This window comes from Leptinotarsa decemlineata, unplaced genomic scaffold, assembly GCF_025532065.1.
Source record: "Leptinotarsa decemlineata unplaced genomic scaffold, Ldec_3_MD MMD2_tig00078422_RagTag_RagTag, whole genome shotgun sequence".
NCBI classification, from domain to species: Eukaryota; Metazoa; Arthropoda; class Insecta; order Coleoptera; family Chrysomelidae; genus Leptinotarsa; species Leptinotarsa decemlineata.
In genome coordinates this window covers 16,220,488-16,233,241 of record NW_027412747.1, presented here as the reverse complement: position 1 = coordinate 16,233,241, position 12,754 = coordinate 16,220,488, and the positions used below count along the sequence as shown (strand labels likewise).

The window sequence follows — 12,754 nt, the reverse complement described above, 5'->3', positions numbered from 1 at the left end:
AACAGATCTTGCCTTTCGTCAACGTACGCATATTGGTCGATCGTTTACTGAACCAGTGGACTTTAATTTATCCACCTCATCGTGAATTGTCCTCTCGGTAGGACGATTAAGCTTGTCGCCCACTTGTCTGACACAGCACAGCACGGCACGTCCCGTCAAAATACGGATAATATTGGAACAATGAAAATGAATGGACAACCGCCCACTAGCCCGGGATGGCACAGCCAAGAGCATCAGCCGCCGGAAAGGATTCCAGCTCTCCGATCCTGTCCGGCAAATAACGGTTCGTGGAGTGCCGGACTGGCCAAGTGAGCGCGTCGCGCTTGTCAGCATCAACTTGTCTAAACGTTCCTGGGAAGTTTCTGTCTCTGTTTTTCCATTCCATCAGTTGACAGCACAGTGTCAGACGGTACCTATGAAAGTGGACAAGGAAAATGAGTTGCTTGTTGAGGCAGGCTCTAGAATATTTTGAAGTTCTGAAAATTTGCCTGGAGAATTTCGGAAATACTGGAAAAATTTCTCTTCGTCTTCTTTCAGGTCGTTGAAAAGATGATGAAACTGTCCCAGATTTGCCCTCTTTTGAATAATGGGATGGACCCACATCCTTTTTTTTCGTGACTATTGACTTCATTCAATAATGCCGCGGCCACTATAATGATGTCTTCTTCGTCAGAACTGCTAGTGATAGACATGTTTTTTCACCGCTCGATATCAACAGGAATTCCCTTGAAATCGAACAAACAGCACCTTCTGTATGCTCGTTGTAGCTGGACAAGTGGGCGATGCTACTACCCGTCGCCATCAGGCGACGGACAGCGCCGTATTGTGCTGTGTCGGACAAGTGGGCAACAAGCTTTACGGCTACCGCAAAATGGGCGAAACGCGTGGTACATTGCCTGAACAAAACACCCATTTTGATAAAACAATTTCATTATTTGCACGTGTTGTTGGATGCTATATCCGTCCATGGTGATTTAGCAAAACAGACTAAATAAATAACAACTAATTTGACAGATGTAGCTTCAACGAAATAGCCGTTATCAAGTGTCAAAGTTCGGAAGTCCTTGTTGTAAGACGCTATTTTATTAAAGTAGAAATATAGGTGTTAGATGTATCCTTTTTGTGAAATTAATTACTGAGTATGCAATCTGTTCGCAATCTGTACGCAGAAAGAGAAATTTATGAATCATTCACACACATTCAATTTTTCGGAATTGAAATTGGAATTGTGTAAAATATCGTAGCAATAACTCAATTTTTGGTGAAATAGCGGTATCCAGGTATACGGGAACTTACGGTTTACAAGTATTGATTGAACCATGAACTCCAGTAGACGTCATAATTTTGCATGCGTTAACCATGTCATTATGTACACGCAACAGCTCTAAAAGCCGTTGTGGCCAGCCGCAAAAGTCTGATATTTATTGCAGCAGTGGTTTCAATTAGCTACGAACACTCCTTCGCATTAACCAAGATTTTTGATACAGTTATTGTAATCGATTCAGTCTTTACTTTTATAATTTGTATATAAAGAGGATGGAGCAATATCCCAAGTGTGCTATTCAAGAGGCAAAATAAATTGATAGTTCGATTTAACCTATGGGGTTCAGGGGATGGAACCATTGCAAATGACGTGTTGAAATATAAGGTCATTTCAAAAGTTTTGTCTGATTTGAGGTCATGTGTTTTGTACCTCCATATCTCAATGCATATTCATTCCACTGGGTCGTGGAATATATTGATCGATAGGGAATTTGAGACTCTGTAGATTAATGCTGTTTTTTTTCAAAGGTCAATTTTTTGCCTCAAGAACTTATGAAGATCCTTCTTTCCAGAGGCATAAATTTCAAGATCATCCATATAAAACAAATGGGTGACCTTGTGCCTCCGGTTTCCGGGGGTGCCACAGTTATACCCTTGAGAATTTCTGAGCGCAACGGATAATGGCAATAGTGAGATGCAGAAGAGAAGGGGACTGAGGGAATCACCCTGAAATACATCCCTTCTGTAAGTGACCCACCCTGTTTGGACTCTTGCTTAACCAGATGTTGATGGTGAAGCGAGTTCGCCAAAGTGGTATCAGTTGTTCAATGCTTCTCACTGTTTTGTCGGGTACCGCAAGACATCTGGGCAAATGCAAGATGAGCGCATGCGATATTGTATCAAATGCCTTACAGTAATCGATCCAGGCCATAGAGAGGTTACGCTTATATTGTATCGAGTCCTGCGTTACACATTTGTCAATCAGCAGGTTATCTTTACATCCAGCGACTCCTCTCTTCGACCCTCTCTACTCATATTTCTGTTCGAACATTCGGTCAACTGCGGTGAGTATTCGTGAGTACAACATGCTTGTAAACAACTTATAACACGAATTCAAGCATGTTATCAGTCTGTAACTCTTAGGAATCGACAAACCTCCGCTATTGGGGATGATAACAGTCCGCCCCTCGACAAACGAATCCGGCTGCTCTCCGTCCAGCCATAATTCGAAAACTCTGGCCAGATGGCGGTGGGTGCTTGGTAGTTTTTCCAACAATATGTGTTCAGCCCATCTGGGCCTGGAGCAGCAAAAGTCTTGGAATTCACAAGGGCTCTTTGAACGTTATCCGGGGTTATCGGGTTGCGCAGTTCATTGAGCTCAGGCCGTCAAAGGTCTCTGTTAAAAGCTTCGATTTGCGCTGGGGCTGAAGTGTCTAAGTTGAGTAGCTGCAGGTTTTCATAGATATCCTTCCAGGAGGATTCCACCTGATCAGCGGTCGGCAGATTATCCACAACACGTGTAGGCTCTTGGAATAAGCTGGAAGGTTTCTCGCGGAACCTAAGGTTTTCTGCGATACTGTTCGCTCGCCTCACTAGTGATTTCTTAGCAGCCACTAGCATTCGTATCCTATCAAGGCAGTGCCTGGCCGGAGGGCCAGCAGCGCTTCATAAACTGTTATAGCAGCGATTGCACTCATCTATATCTATATGTCCATTTAGTATCAGCATTGCACCTGTGCGGAGTTTGGGCGGGTCGCTATTCAATAATAAGCAAGTTAGCTATACCACATTCGAAAGTTTGTTCAAATCTTTCAGAGTCATTACTTTTGAATCACCACCATCTAACAATAATGTCAGTAATGTAAAGGATTATTCATCACATCATAACTTCGCGTGATAAACATTACTGTCAATTGCATTAGCAAGAATTGATCATTGGAATAATGTGTTATGTTGTGAACTATTCCAATCAAAAGTTCCAGTTGGAAGTTTCCGGAGCCCAAAAGCAATATCGCCGGAGAAACTGTCATGTAGCGACCAGAATAACCAACATTTATCATCATACATCCCCAGTAACGAGGGAAATCGCTCTCGAATCTTCTTGAACGGAAAACAACAGGAAGAGAAGCGGTTACGGTATCAGGAGCATTAACGTCCTGTCGACTTTTTATCTGCTAATAGCTTCCTACCGTGTGGAGTATTCATTACCTTCACACTCGAGGAGACGTACCATTTCATGCCGTAATCTTGCTTCTCTTATCATGTTGGTTGTTGAATATTCATTAAAGAAAACCATTGAAGTTTTCCACTGTGGAATGTTCGTGGTTTTTTTCTTTATATTTTTGCATAATTCAATCGTTTCCTTGTCGATTTCTGTGTCTTCGCCTTCCATTAGAACTTTGGTCGGTTGGTATCCAAGCGGTTCGGCGTGGGTGCTTTGTTCACTCACTCGAATTGACTGCCGTGTTGGTCGGTGGTTCAAGCCCTAGTCTGAACGATCGATCTTCACTTGCTATCGTCCAACCCGTGTTAGGAATCACACCTTGAAAAGTAAGACCTTGTTAATCCTTAGCTCGCACAAGTTTCGACTTCTGAAGGTTGTCGCTCGTAGGGGTGAAGGAGTGGAGTAAAGTTGCCTGTTACCTTCTTTTCTGAAAGGTAATGAGAAGTATTTTGAAGTCAATAAGCAACCCAATACTTTCTACGTGGATGGTCCCTTAACTACCTGGTTCAACAAAGAAAACACGAAAATTTTGAAAAAAAAATATTTATTGCGATGTTCGTCTTGGAAGCTTGTATGGGCTTCGTTTGAACTCAACCAATATTTTACTGTTGTTAACGAAGGAGCAGACTCACCAGTTCCTTTTTTATGATGGTTGGGCTGAGGCCTTTCAAGTAAAAGTATTGTGTACCACATCAAAATGACCAATTTTCTCAATTTTCACAAATTCATCGAAAACGTTCGCTATTGGCTGACAAACGAATACTAAACAACGCAGCGTCTTCAAACTTGAAACATATGGTTTATAGACTGTATACTCTCTAATAACGTGATATTTTTTGAACAACTATCACCATCTCTAGGTCAGGCCCTGTACTTCTGGGACCACCTTGGTATTTCAAATGAAAGCGTGATTGGAGAGATTGTCAGAAATACAATTGATATGTTGCTGTACTGCTGCCACAAATGCCATATAATACTAAATATTCAACTCATATCATTGCTCCATCCTCTTAGGTATATTTTCTCAAGAATGTCCTAAGCCTAAAATTAATGTCCTAAGAAATTCACACATTCGACCAACTAATATCCTTTGCACTGCTCCTAAACTTCAGTAAAATATTGCAAACTATTCAAGAACAAAGCTTTTCTAGAGAATAACAAACTTCCAGCCGGATTGAAGCATTGTAATACTTCATCTAACTTCGAACATGAGTTGGTAAACTTCCTCAAAATGTAGAACAATATTCAATAATACTTGAAAGCAGAAATTTTTGAGTTCCAGAATGGTGTTATAATCAACAAATTAAAGAATACACAGTATCAACATGTTATACAAAACTGGTAACTATTTTGGTAGGCATATAAAGAACAACATATCACACATAGACCAGAATCTACGAACATTGAAGAACAATCACAATCTCAACACTATCTATGACATCCCCCATACATGAAATAAACGACATCAATTGGAGCTGCTGGGATCTCTGAAAATTAATAAGGGCAAACATTCAGATTTTCTACTGAATGACCACTCACCATTGTTACACTTTTTGTCATAATGCCAACAATTATTCATATTCAAAATTCACCTGCTCTCCAAGAACTGATATTGTAATTGTTTTGCAAATTCTACCTGTTATCCCCCATTAACCAATTAAGTGAAATAACTACTATTGTTGTATGTAAGATTAATAGACTAGTGTGAGTGAGACCTGCATACTATTGTTACAATTTTTCCCGTGGGTTGACCAATAATTGACTACACTGAATAATCAAACTTATCTTTATTTCACTTCAAATATAACAAACAATTCAACTGAACTTCAACTATTATTTGAATGTCTATCGCCTTACTAGATAACTTACCGCACTGTAACATCCACATGACTGTGTAGTTGACTGTCAGTATGCCCGCTGCCAGCACTTAAATATCGTAATCGAACATCGTAGAATTTTCGCCGAAGTTCCATCGACATCGGTAGTATGACTCTCGTTGTTTCTCGAGCGACAGGGAATCATCGTACATTCGCGTGCGTTACTTTCTTTCGGGCATTATCTACAACATTATTATTACAGATGAAGCTATGATCGCTCGTTCCACGGTGTGCATTTTTCCGGGCAAGATTTCTTCCTTAATGTGGCAAACCATCAAAACAACATGACAGTTTAACGAGGTTATGAAATTTCAACGTGCGATTCCTCAATGTGTACAGGGAGTCTCAAAATACATCATTTGGGAAAAAACATGTCGAGGAGTGTCGAGGAGTTACATATTGTGGAATTTACGTCGAAAATGGGAAAAGCGAAGTATTCGACCATGACATTTCGAAATACGTTGTTTTGCGTAAGTTTATTCGTTATATGAACTATACAGATTCAAACTAAAAATTCTATGCTTTTTCCTATGACGCTTCATTCTGGTCATTTTCAGACCTTCGATCGGAACCTTGTGGAATACCCAACTTGAGGAAAGTGCAAATGCATTCTCAAACAATCACTGGAACCCCTTTACCTATAATTTTTTTTGGATGAGGGATTGTTCTGAAAGCTAGGAGTTGATATTATTGTGATAGTGTTAATATCATTTCAAAAATACGTTTAATTCGTTTCTGGTACTATGAAAACTTCTCTGAACTTTTTTCATCAATTTTGGTAACGAAGACTTATTAGCTGTTTTTAATTTCCAGTTTCACCCTGTATACTGATTTGTTGTAATATATTGATTTTTGTCAAATATACAAATTATGTTACTGTTATCCTGAATCTGACATTTTAAAACATAACTGATCATATTTTCATCACATATGAAACATATCATTTTTGTATTTCATGAAACTAAAACTATGTATTTTATTAGGTTCCAGTAAGTATCTTGCCGGTAATCGGTGAGTAAGCCACAACGATATTAGAGAATGTAAAGAGAGTTTGTTACCAAAAAGGTGTCTCTTTTACCCAGAAACAGAAATCCAGTTACTCCATTCAGGTGGAACAAACTCTCTTGAAACACATTTCAGAAGCATCCAAGTAGATAAGTTTTATTGACTTTCCATCGTAGCCCAGTTAATTCTTCGATTCTCTGTAGATACATTCCCTGAATTGTGGCACACTGACACGATAATACAATTCCATTTCTCACTTTACTTGCCTGCGTAGATGCAAAAAAGGTAAACATATAACTTACTTTTACATCGATAGTTGTTCTATTTATACATCAATAAGACGGAGTGCGTCTTTAAATTCATTGTGAAAATTCCACTATTGATTTCCTTGAGCATGTCACGAATGATTGGGAATCCAAAATAGTGAATGAATTGATGTATCAGTCTTCACTCGCTGAGAAATCAAAAGTTGATCAAAATGAATTTATAGTCGACCTCCCAATTTATTCAGGGTAAAAGTACATCATCCTGTATAAATACTACTCAGTGAATGCTCCTATTATTAACGAATTTTGCATGTGCACTTGAAGTTTATGATAGTTTATCGATAAGTAATAGTTTTAGGAGAATATAAACCATTGAAATTTTTGTTGACTCTTACTGCATGTTACGTTCAATTTTTCAATTTTTCAAGAAGAAATTCAATAAATTTTTTCTGGAAAATTCTATTGTTTTCTCAAAACTCAAACTGACAGTGTAAAAGGTCTATTATACAGTAGCAGCGTTCAGGTTCAGATGTCCTATCCTACTAGCAAATATACACTCCCTCTGACGTAGATTAACATTGCTACCAAGAGATAACACCAACAAAGAACTCTCTTTTAATTCCAATAGATCTGGTGATTGAAACAAACGCAAGAGACTGTTAAAACATACTTGCTATTTATCCTAATCTTGGGACTCAGAAAAAAATAGATCCATTATTCTCGACCATTTTGGAAGCTTGCACCGAAGTAACACTAATAGGGCTGAAGAGCTACCAACAGATGAAGAGGCAATTGATTCTTAGTAGGAATATGTACGTGGTATAAAAAAAGTTCAGATTTACTGAATCTGTCAAGAAATAATTCTACAGTAGAAAATCATTGTTTATCAATACAATACTGCGAGTAGTTGTTTACAGCTGATTCTCGGCCTCCCCCCACCACTATGACGTATTAATTGCTTTTTTTATTGGTTGTTGTTTGGTGAAGTTTTTTTGTTGTGCAGTGAAGTCAAGGCGTTGTGACCTTGAAGTGTCTGGTGCATGGATCGTTCAGATTTTTTTTTCATATGAGATTTTGTGTGTTTATGTGTGTGTGTGTGTGTGTAGGAGAATGCACGGTACAGGGTTTCATCATGTGCTTGTTTGTCTATGTACAAACATACGTCTGCATACTTCGACGATCCTCCAAGTAATAAATGCTCCATCGGTGTTAGGGCACCAAGTTAGTAGTGGAGTGACGTCACAGCAATAACCGTTCAACGGCTAGAGAGCGACATGTTCACTCCACGACGTGTGGCAGAGTAATGCGTATTCATCGGTCTGCCCTCACCTCTCCCGAAGCGATGAAGGTTCGCTCTAGCCCCGCTATCGATGGTGACACAACGGCAGCCGAGGACCGTTTGCCTAGCGTCTACCCTCTCCGAGACCGCAACGACCACTGCTTGCTCGTATATCGACATCTGTTATCGCATTCAGTTGGGAGGTAATCTTGGCGCATGTAGTTGAGAAGTGGGGTTGGCTATGACGTCTTGACGGGTCCTATCAGAGTGTATTTAAGAAGCGTACGAGTGTTGGCTATGTCAGTTTACATCAAGTGAGTTAGTGAGAACTATTATATAAAATGTATTCCTGTGACTGTGGTAAATCTTTCACTCGTAGTGATAATCTTCGTCGGCATCAGCTCCAGAGTTGCCAAGGAGGGCCTGCAGTGAAACGGGTGAGAGTGGATAATGCAACACCTATGTATACGTGCAATTGTTGTAATGTGACAATTCCTATGACCCAAGTGAATTCTCACCGAAGAACCATGAGTCATAAAAATAATGCATGTGTTCAATTGTCTGACGGTGTTCAAATTATAACGAATGCATTCAATTGCCGCATTGCTACATACAGGGTGGAGAGTTCGATTGTAACCAGTGACTACATGTCATTTTTCAATAAGATTAGGCAGAAGGTCATTGAATTACTGGAATCAGCCATCAGGATCCATAAAAGCATCAAGGTGAATATGGAAGTTTTTGGGAATTATATTCTTCAGACTGATGATTCGAGGGACACGAAGTCATTTAATTCCCAAAATAAAATAGTGGACCAATCTTCAGATTTGAATGCTGTTTTTGATGGATTCCGTGATGTAATTGTGGCTCAAACGACTGAGTTCCAGGATCGTGACTCAGGTATTTATTTTTTAAAAATTTCAATAAGATTGAATAGTAATATTTTTTTTTATAATTCAGGTTGGACTTGTGAAAAAATATTGTTTCTCGAGGTCAACATTAATAAATACAGTCCACTGGAAGGACGTTCATATGTGAAGCTGCCTCAATGTATTCAATGGAAGAAAGCTGTTGTGAATGTTCGTAATGAAGATCAATATTGTTTTGCTTGGGCTATAACATCAGCATTATATCCTGCAGATAGTCGAGTGTCCGAACTTACGTCATATCCACATTTTTCCACTGTTTTAGATGTCACAGGTATGGATTTTCCGGTTGAAGTTAATAATAAGAGTATCGAAATATTCGAAGATAGGAATGATATTTCAATTAATGTTTACGGTTTAGAGAGTACATTTGAGAAGGGTAAAATGAAGTATGAAGTGATTGGTCCATTGCGATACTCACAGAGAAGACTCCGGAGACATGTCAATTTGTTGTTTATAACTGATGACTCCGGTAATGGTCACTATTGTTGGATCAAAGATCTTTCAAGATTAGTTTCTAATCAACTATCAGCTCATAGACAGAAAAAATATTTTTGTGACGGATGTTTGATATATTTTTCTGATGAGAGATTGCTTTTACGTCATAATATGTATGATTGTAATCACATTAGTACCACAACACCAACTACTAATTTAAAGATCAATAAATATGGTAGAATGGTTGCGGAAAATAAACTAATGTTTGAAAACTTTGAGAGGCAAATGAGGGTGCCATTTGTAGTGTATGCTGATTTTGAATCAGTGCTTAAACCGATTCATGTGAATGAGCCAAATCCTGGAAGTTCATACACGATTAAAACATTCAAACATGCCCCATATTCATTTGCTTATTTGATAAAGTGTTCATATAATGATGATTTGACAAAATTTGTTACATATAGGGGTGTAGATGCAGCTCAGAAATTTGTGAGTAGCATTGAAGATGATTTGAAAGAGATACATGAAAATCATCTCAGAAACCCTAAACCAATGGATACACAAACTGTCGAAGAAGAAGAACAGTTTGTTGCAGCCAGAACTTGTGGTATATGTAATAAAGCATTTACTGATGGTGAAGTCAAAGTAAGAGATCATTGTCATGTCACAGGAAAGAAAAGATCACATGCCGCTCACTCGAAATGTAATTTAAATTTCAAAATACCAAACTTCATACCTATCATTTTTCATAATTTAAGTGGTTATGATTGTCATTTATTCATAAAAGAATTGTATAGGAATAAAGAGAAAGTTGATGTTATCCCGCAAACTAAAGAGAAATATATATCTTTCACGAAGCATCTCTTTACACACAGCTATACCGATAAAGATGGTGTGGTTAGGAAGAATTATCTCAAAATGAGATTTATCGATAGTTATAAATTTATGACTAATTCGTTGGAGAAGTTGGGTGCAAACTTGACCTCCGATCAATGTTTGGAGATGCACAAACATTTCCCACAAATTGAGAAATTCAATTTGATGAGACAGAAAGGTGTATTTCCATATAGTTTTGTTGATGACATTGACAAATTGAATTATCCATTACTTCCGACAAAAAATCAGTTTTATGACACACTCAATTGTGAACATATATCGGAAACTGATTATGATAGGGCTAGAAAAGTTTGGAATTTATTCGAGTGTCAGAATTTGGGGGAATACTCTGATTTGTATTTGAAGTCGGATGTATTGCTACTATGTGATATTTTTGAAAACTTCCGCACCACAAGTTTAGAGATATATAACTTAGATCCGGCACAATATTACACTGCACCTGGATTATCATGGGATGCCATGTTGAAGTTCACTAATGTTGAATTGGAATTACTAACTGACATTGATATGATTCACTTTTTTCAAAAAGGTATACGAGGTGGAATTAGTCAATGTAGCGAGAGGAAACATATAGCAAATAATAGATTTTTACCCAATTATAATCCCAACGAACCTTCCACATTCATTACATATTTAGATGCAACAAATCTATACGGTCACAGTATGTCACAACCTCTACCAACAAGTGAATTTACATGGTTGACACCAAATGAAATTCTTAATCTCGATGTGATGGATGTGAGTACTGATAGTCCGTATGGGTATGTATTTGAAGTGGACATTCATTATCCACAAGAGTTGCATGATAAACATTCTGACCTTCCATTTTTAGTCGAAAAAATAATACCACCTCGTACACAATCGAAAATTCCCAAATTAATTCCAAATTTGAATGATAAAAGAAAATATATTGTTCATTATAGGAATCTACAGCAAGCTGTCAAAAATGGATTGATTGTAATGAATACACATAGAGTATTGAAATTCAAACAATCATGCTGGATGAAACCCTATATAGATCTTAATACTGAAATGCGTAATAGGTCTAACAACAAATCTGTTAAAGATTTCTATAAACTAATGAATAATGCGGTGTATGGAAAGACAATGGAGAATGTAGATAATCGAATTGATGTTAGACTCGTTACACATTGGGAAAATATAAAGAAAAATATAGGTGCCAGCACTCTCATAGCCAAACCAAATTTCAAAAATTGTTCAATTTTCACTGATAATTTCGTTGCCATTCAATTGGGTAGAGTGAAGGTTCATTACGATAAACCATTATATTTGGGATTTTCCATATTAGAATTATCTAAAACAGTCATGTATGACTTTTTCTATGGATGCATCAAACAACACTTTGATGAAAATGTCTCTTTACTTTACACAGATACCGACTCGCTCATTCTTAAAGTAAACACAGAAAATTTTTATGAATTCAAAAAAACTAACATAAGTAGATTTGATACATCCAATTACAGTATAGTTAACCAATTCAATATTCCAGTAACAAGTTCAGTCTTGGGTAACTTCAAAGATGAATTTCCAAATGATCCAATCATGAGTTTTTATGGTACAGGTGCTAAAGCATATTATGTGAAATCTGTTGATGGTGAATTTAAGAAAGCCAAAGGGGTTAAACGATCTGTAATAAAGAATGAATTGACATGCGAAGATTATCAAAAAATCGTCGAACAAGGTGGTATGATATTCAGAAAGATGAATTCATTTAGAAGCGTGTTACATGATATGTATACTGAATTAAAAAATAAAGTTGCATTATCATATCACGACGATAAACGATTTATCATTCCGAATACTACCCACACTCTTCCTTGGGGTCATAATGATATTGAATTTTATGAAAACGATCCAAATGAGAACATTCGTTGGATAAGTAATATTATTCAACAATCACAATCTCAGGAGACTCCATTGGATCAATTGATTAATTTATTATCTGCCGAGATCAATGATTGAAATATCATTCAATATCTTCAAAACCGGAAAATTCAATATTGATATTTATGTAGCCATTTATAATTAATAATATATGATAGAAGTAATGTGATATTAATGTATTATGTATGTATGTATATGTATTACTGTAATGAATATAAAATGATTAAAATTTTATTTGTATTATTTCTATTTCCCTAATCAATTACTGCAATATATAGTATAATGTAAATGACAGAAATATCAGTTTGAAGAGAATCATCGTAGAGTGCACAATGTCTAAAACAATCGATAAGTTTGGTAGAAAAAGAAAATGGGGTGGTAATGTCATTCGAGGTCCTCCTGGGAATGGTTTTAAATTAACAAAAGATGGTCATTATGACATGCAAAGGAAAATATTGAAAAATACAAGTGAACCAATTGACAAGAGTGATTGTGTAACTGTATCATATCTTGAGGGGGAAGTTAATGGAGCAAAGGAAGTTATACTTCTAGCCCTACAAGCTGCAATACAATCCACAATAGGCAATATTGCTCGGGACGCCCGGCAAGCATTTGACGATAAAATTGCAGAGGCTCGGATAACTTTCACTCGTAAATTTGACAAACTTACAAGT

At 37.3% G+C, this 12,754-nt stretch overlaps 1 protein-coding gene across 1 annotated transcript in view; it reads left to right on the top strand.

The window, feature by feature from the left end:
• Positions 1-12,754, top strand: part of LOC111503873 (sodium channel protein 60E) — a 331,231-nt gene that overhangs the window by 132,679 nt on the left and 185,798 nt on the right. The window lies entirely within an intron of this gene.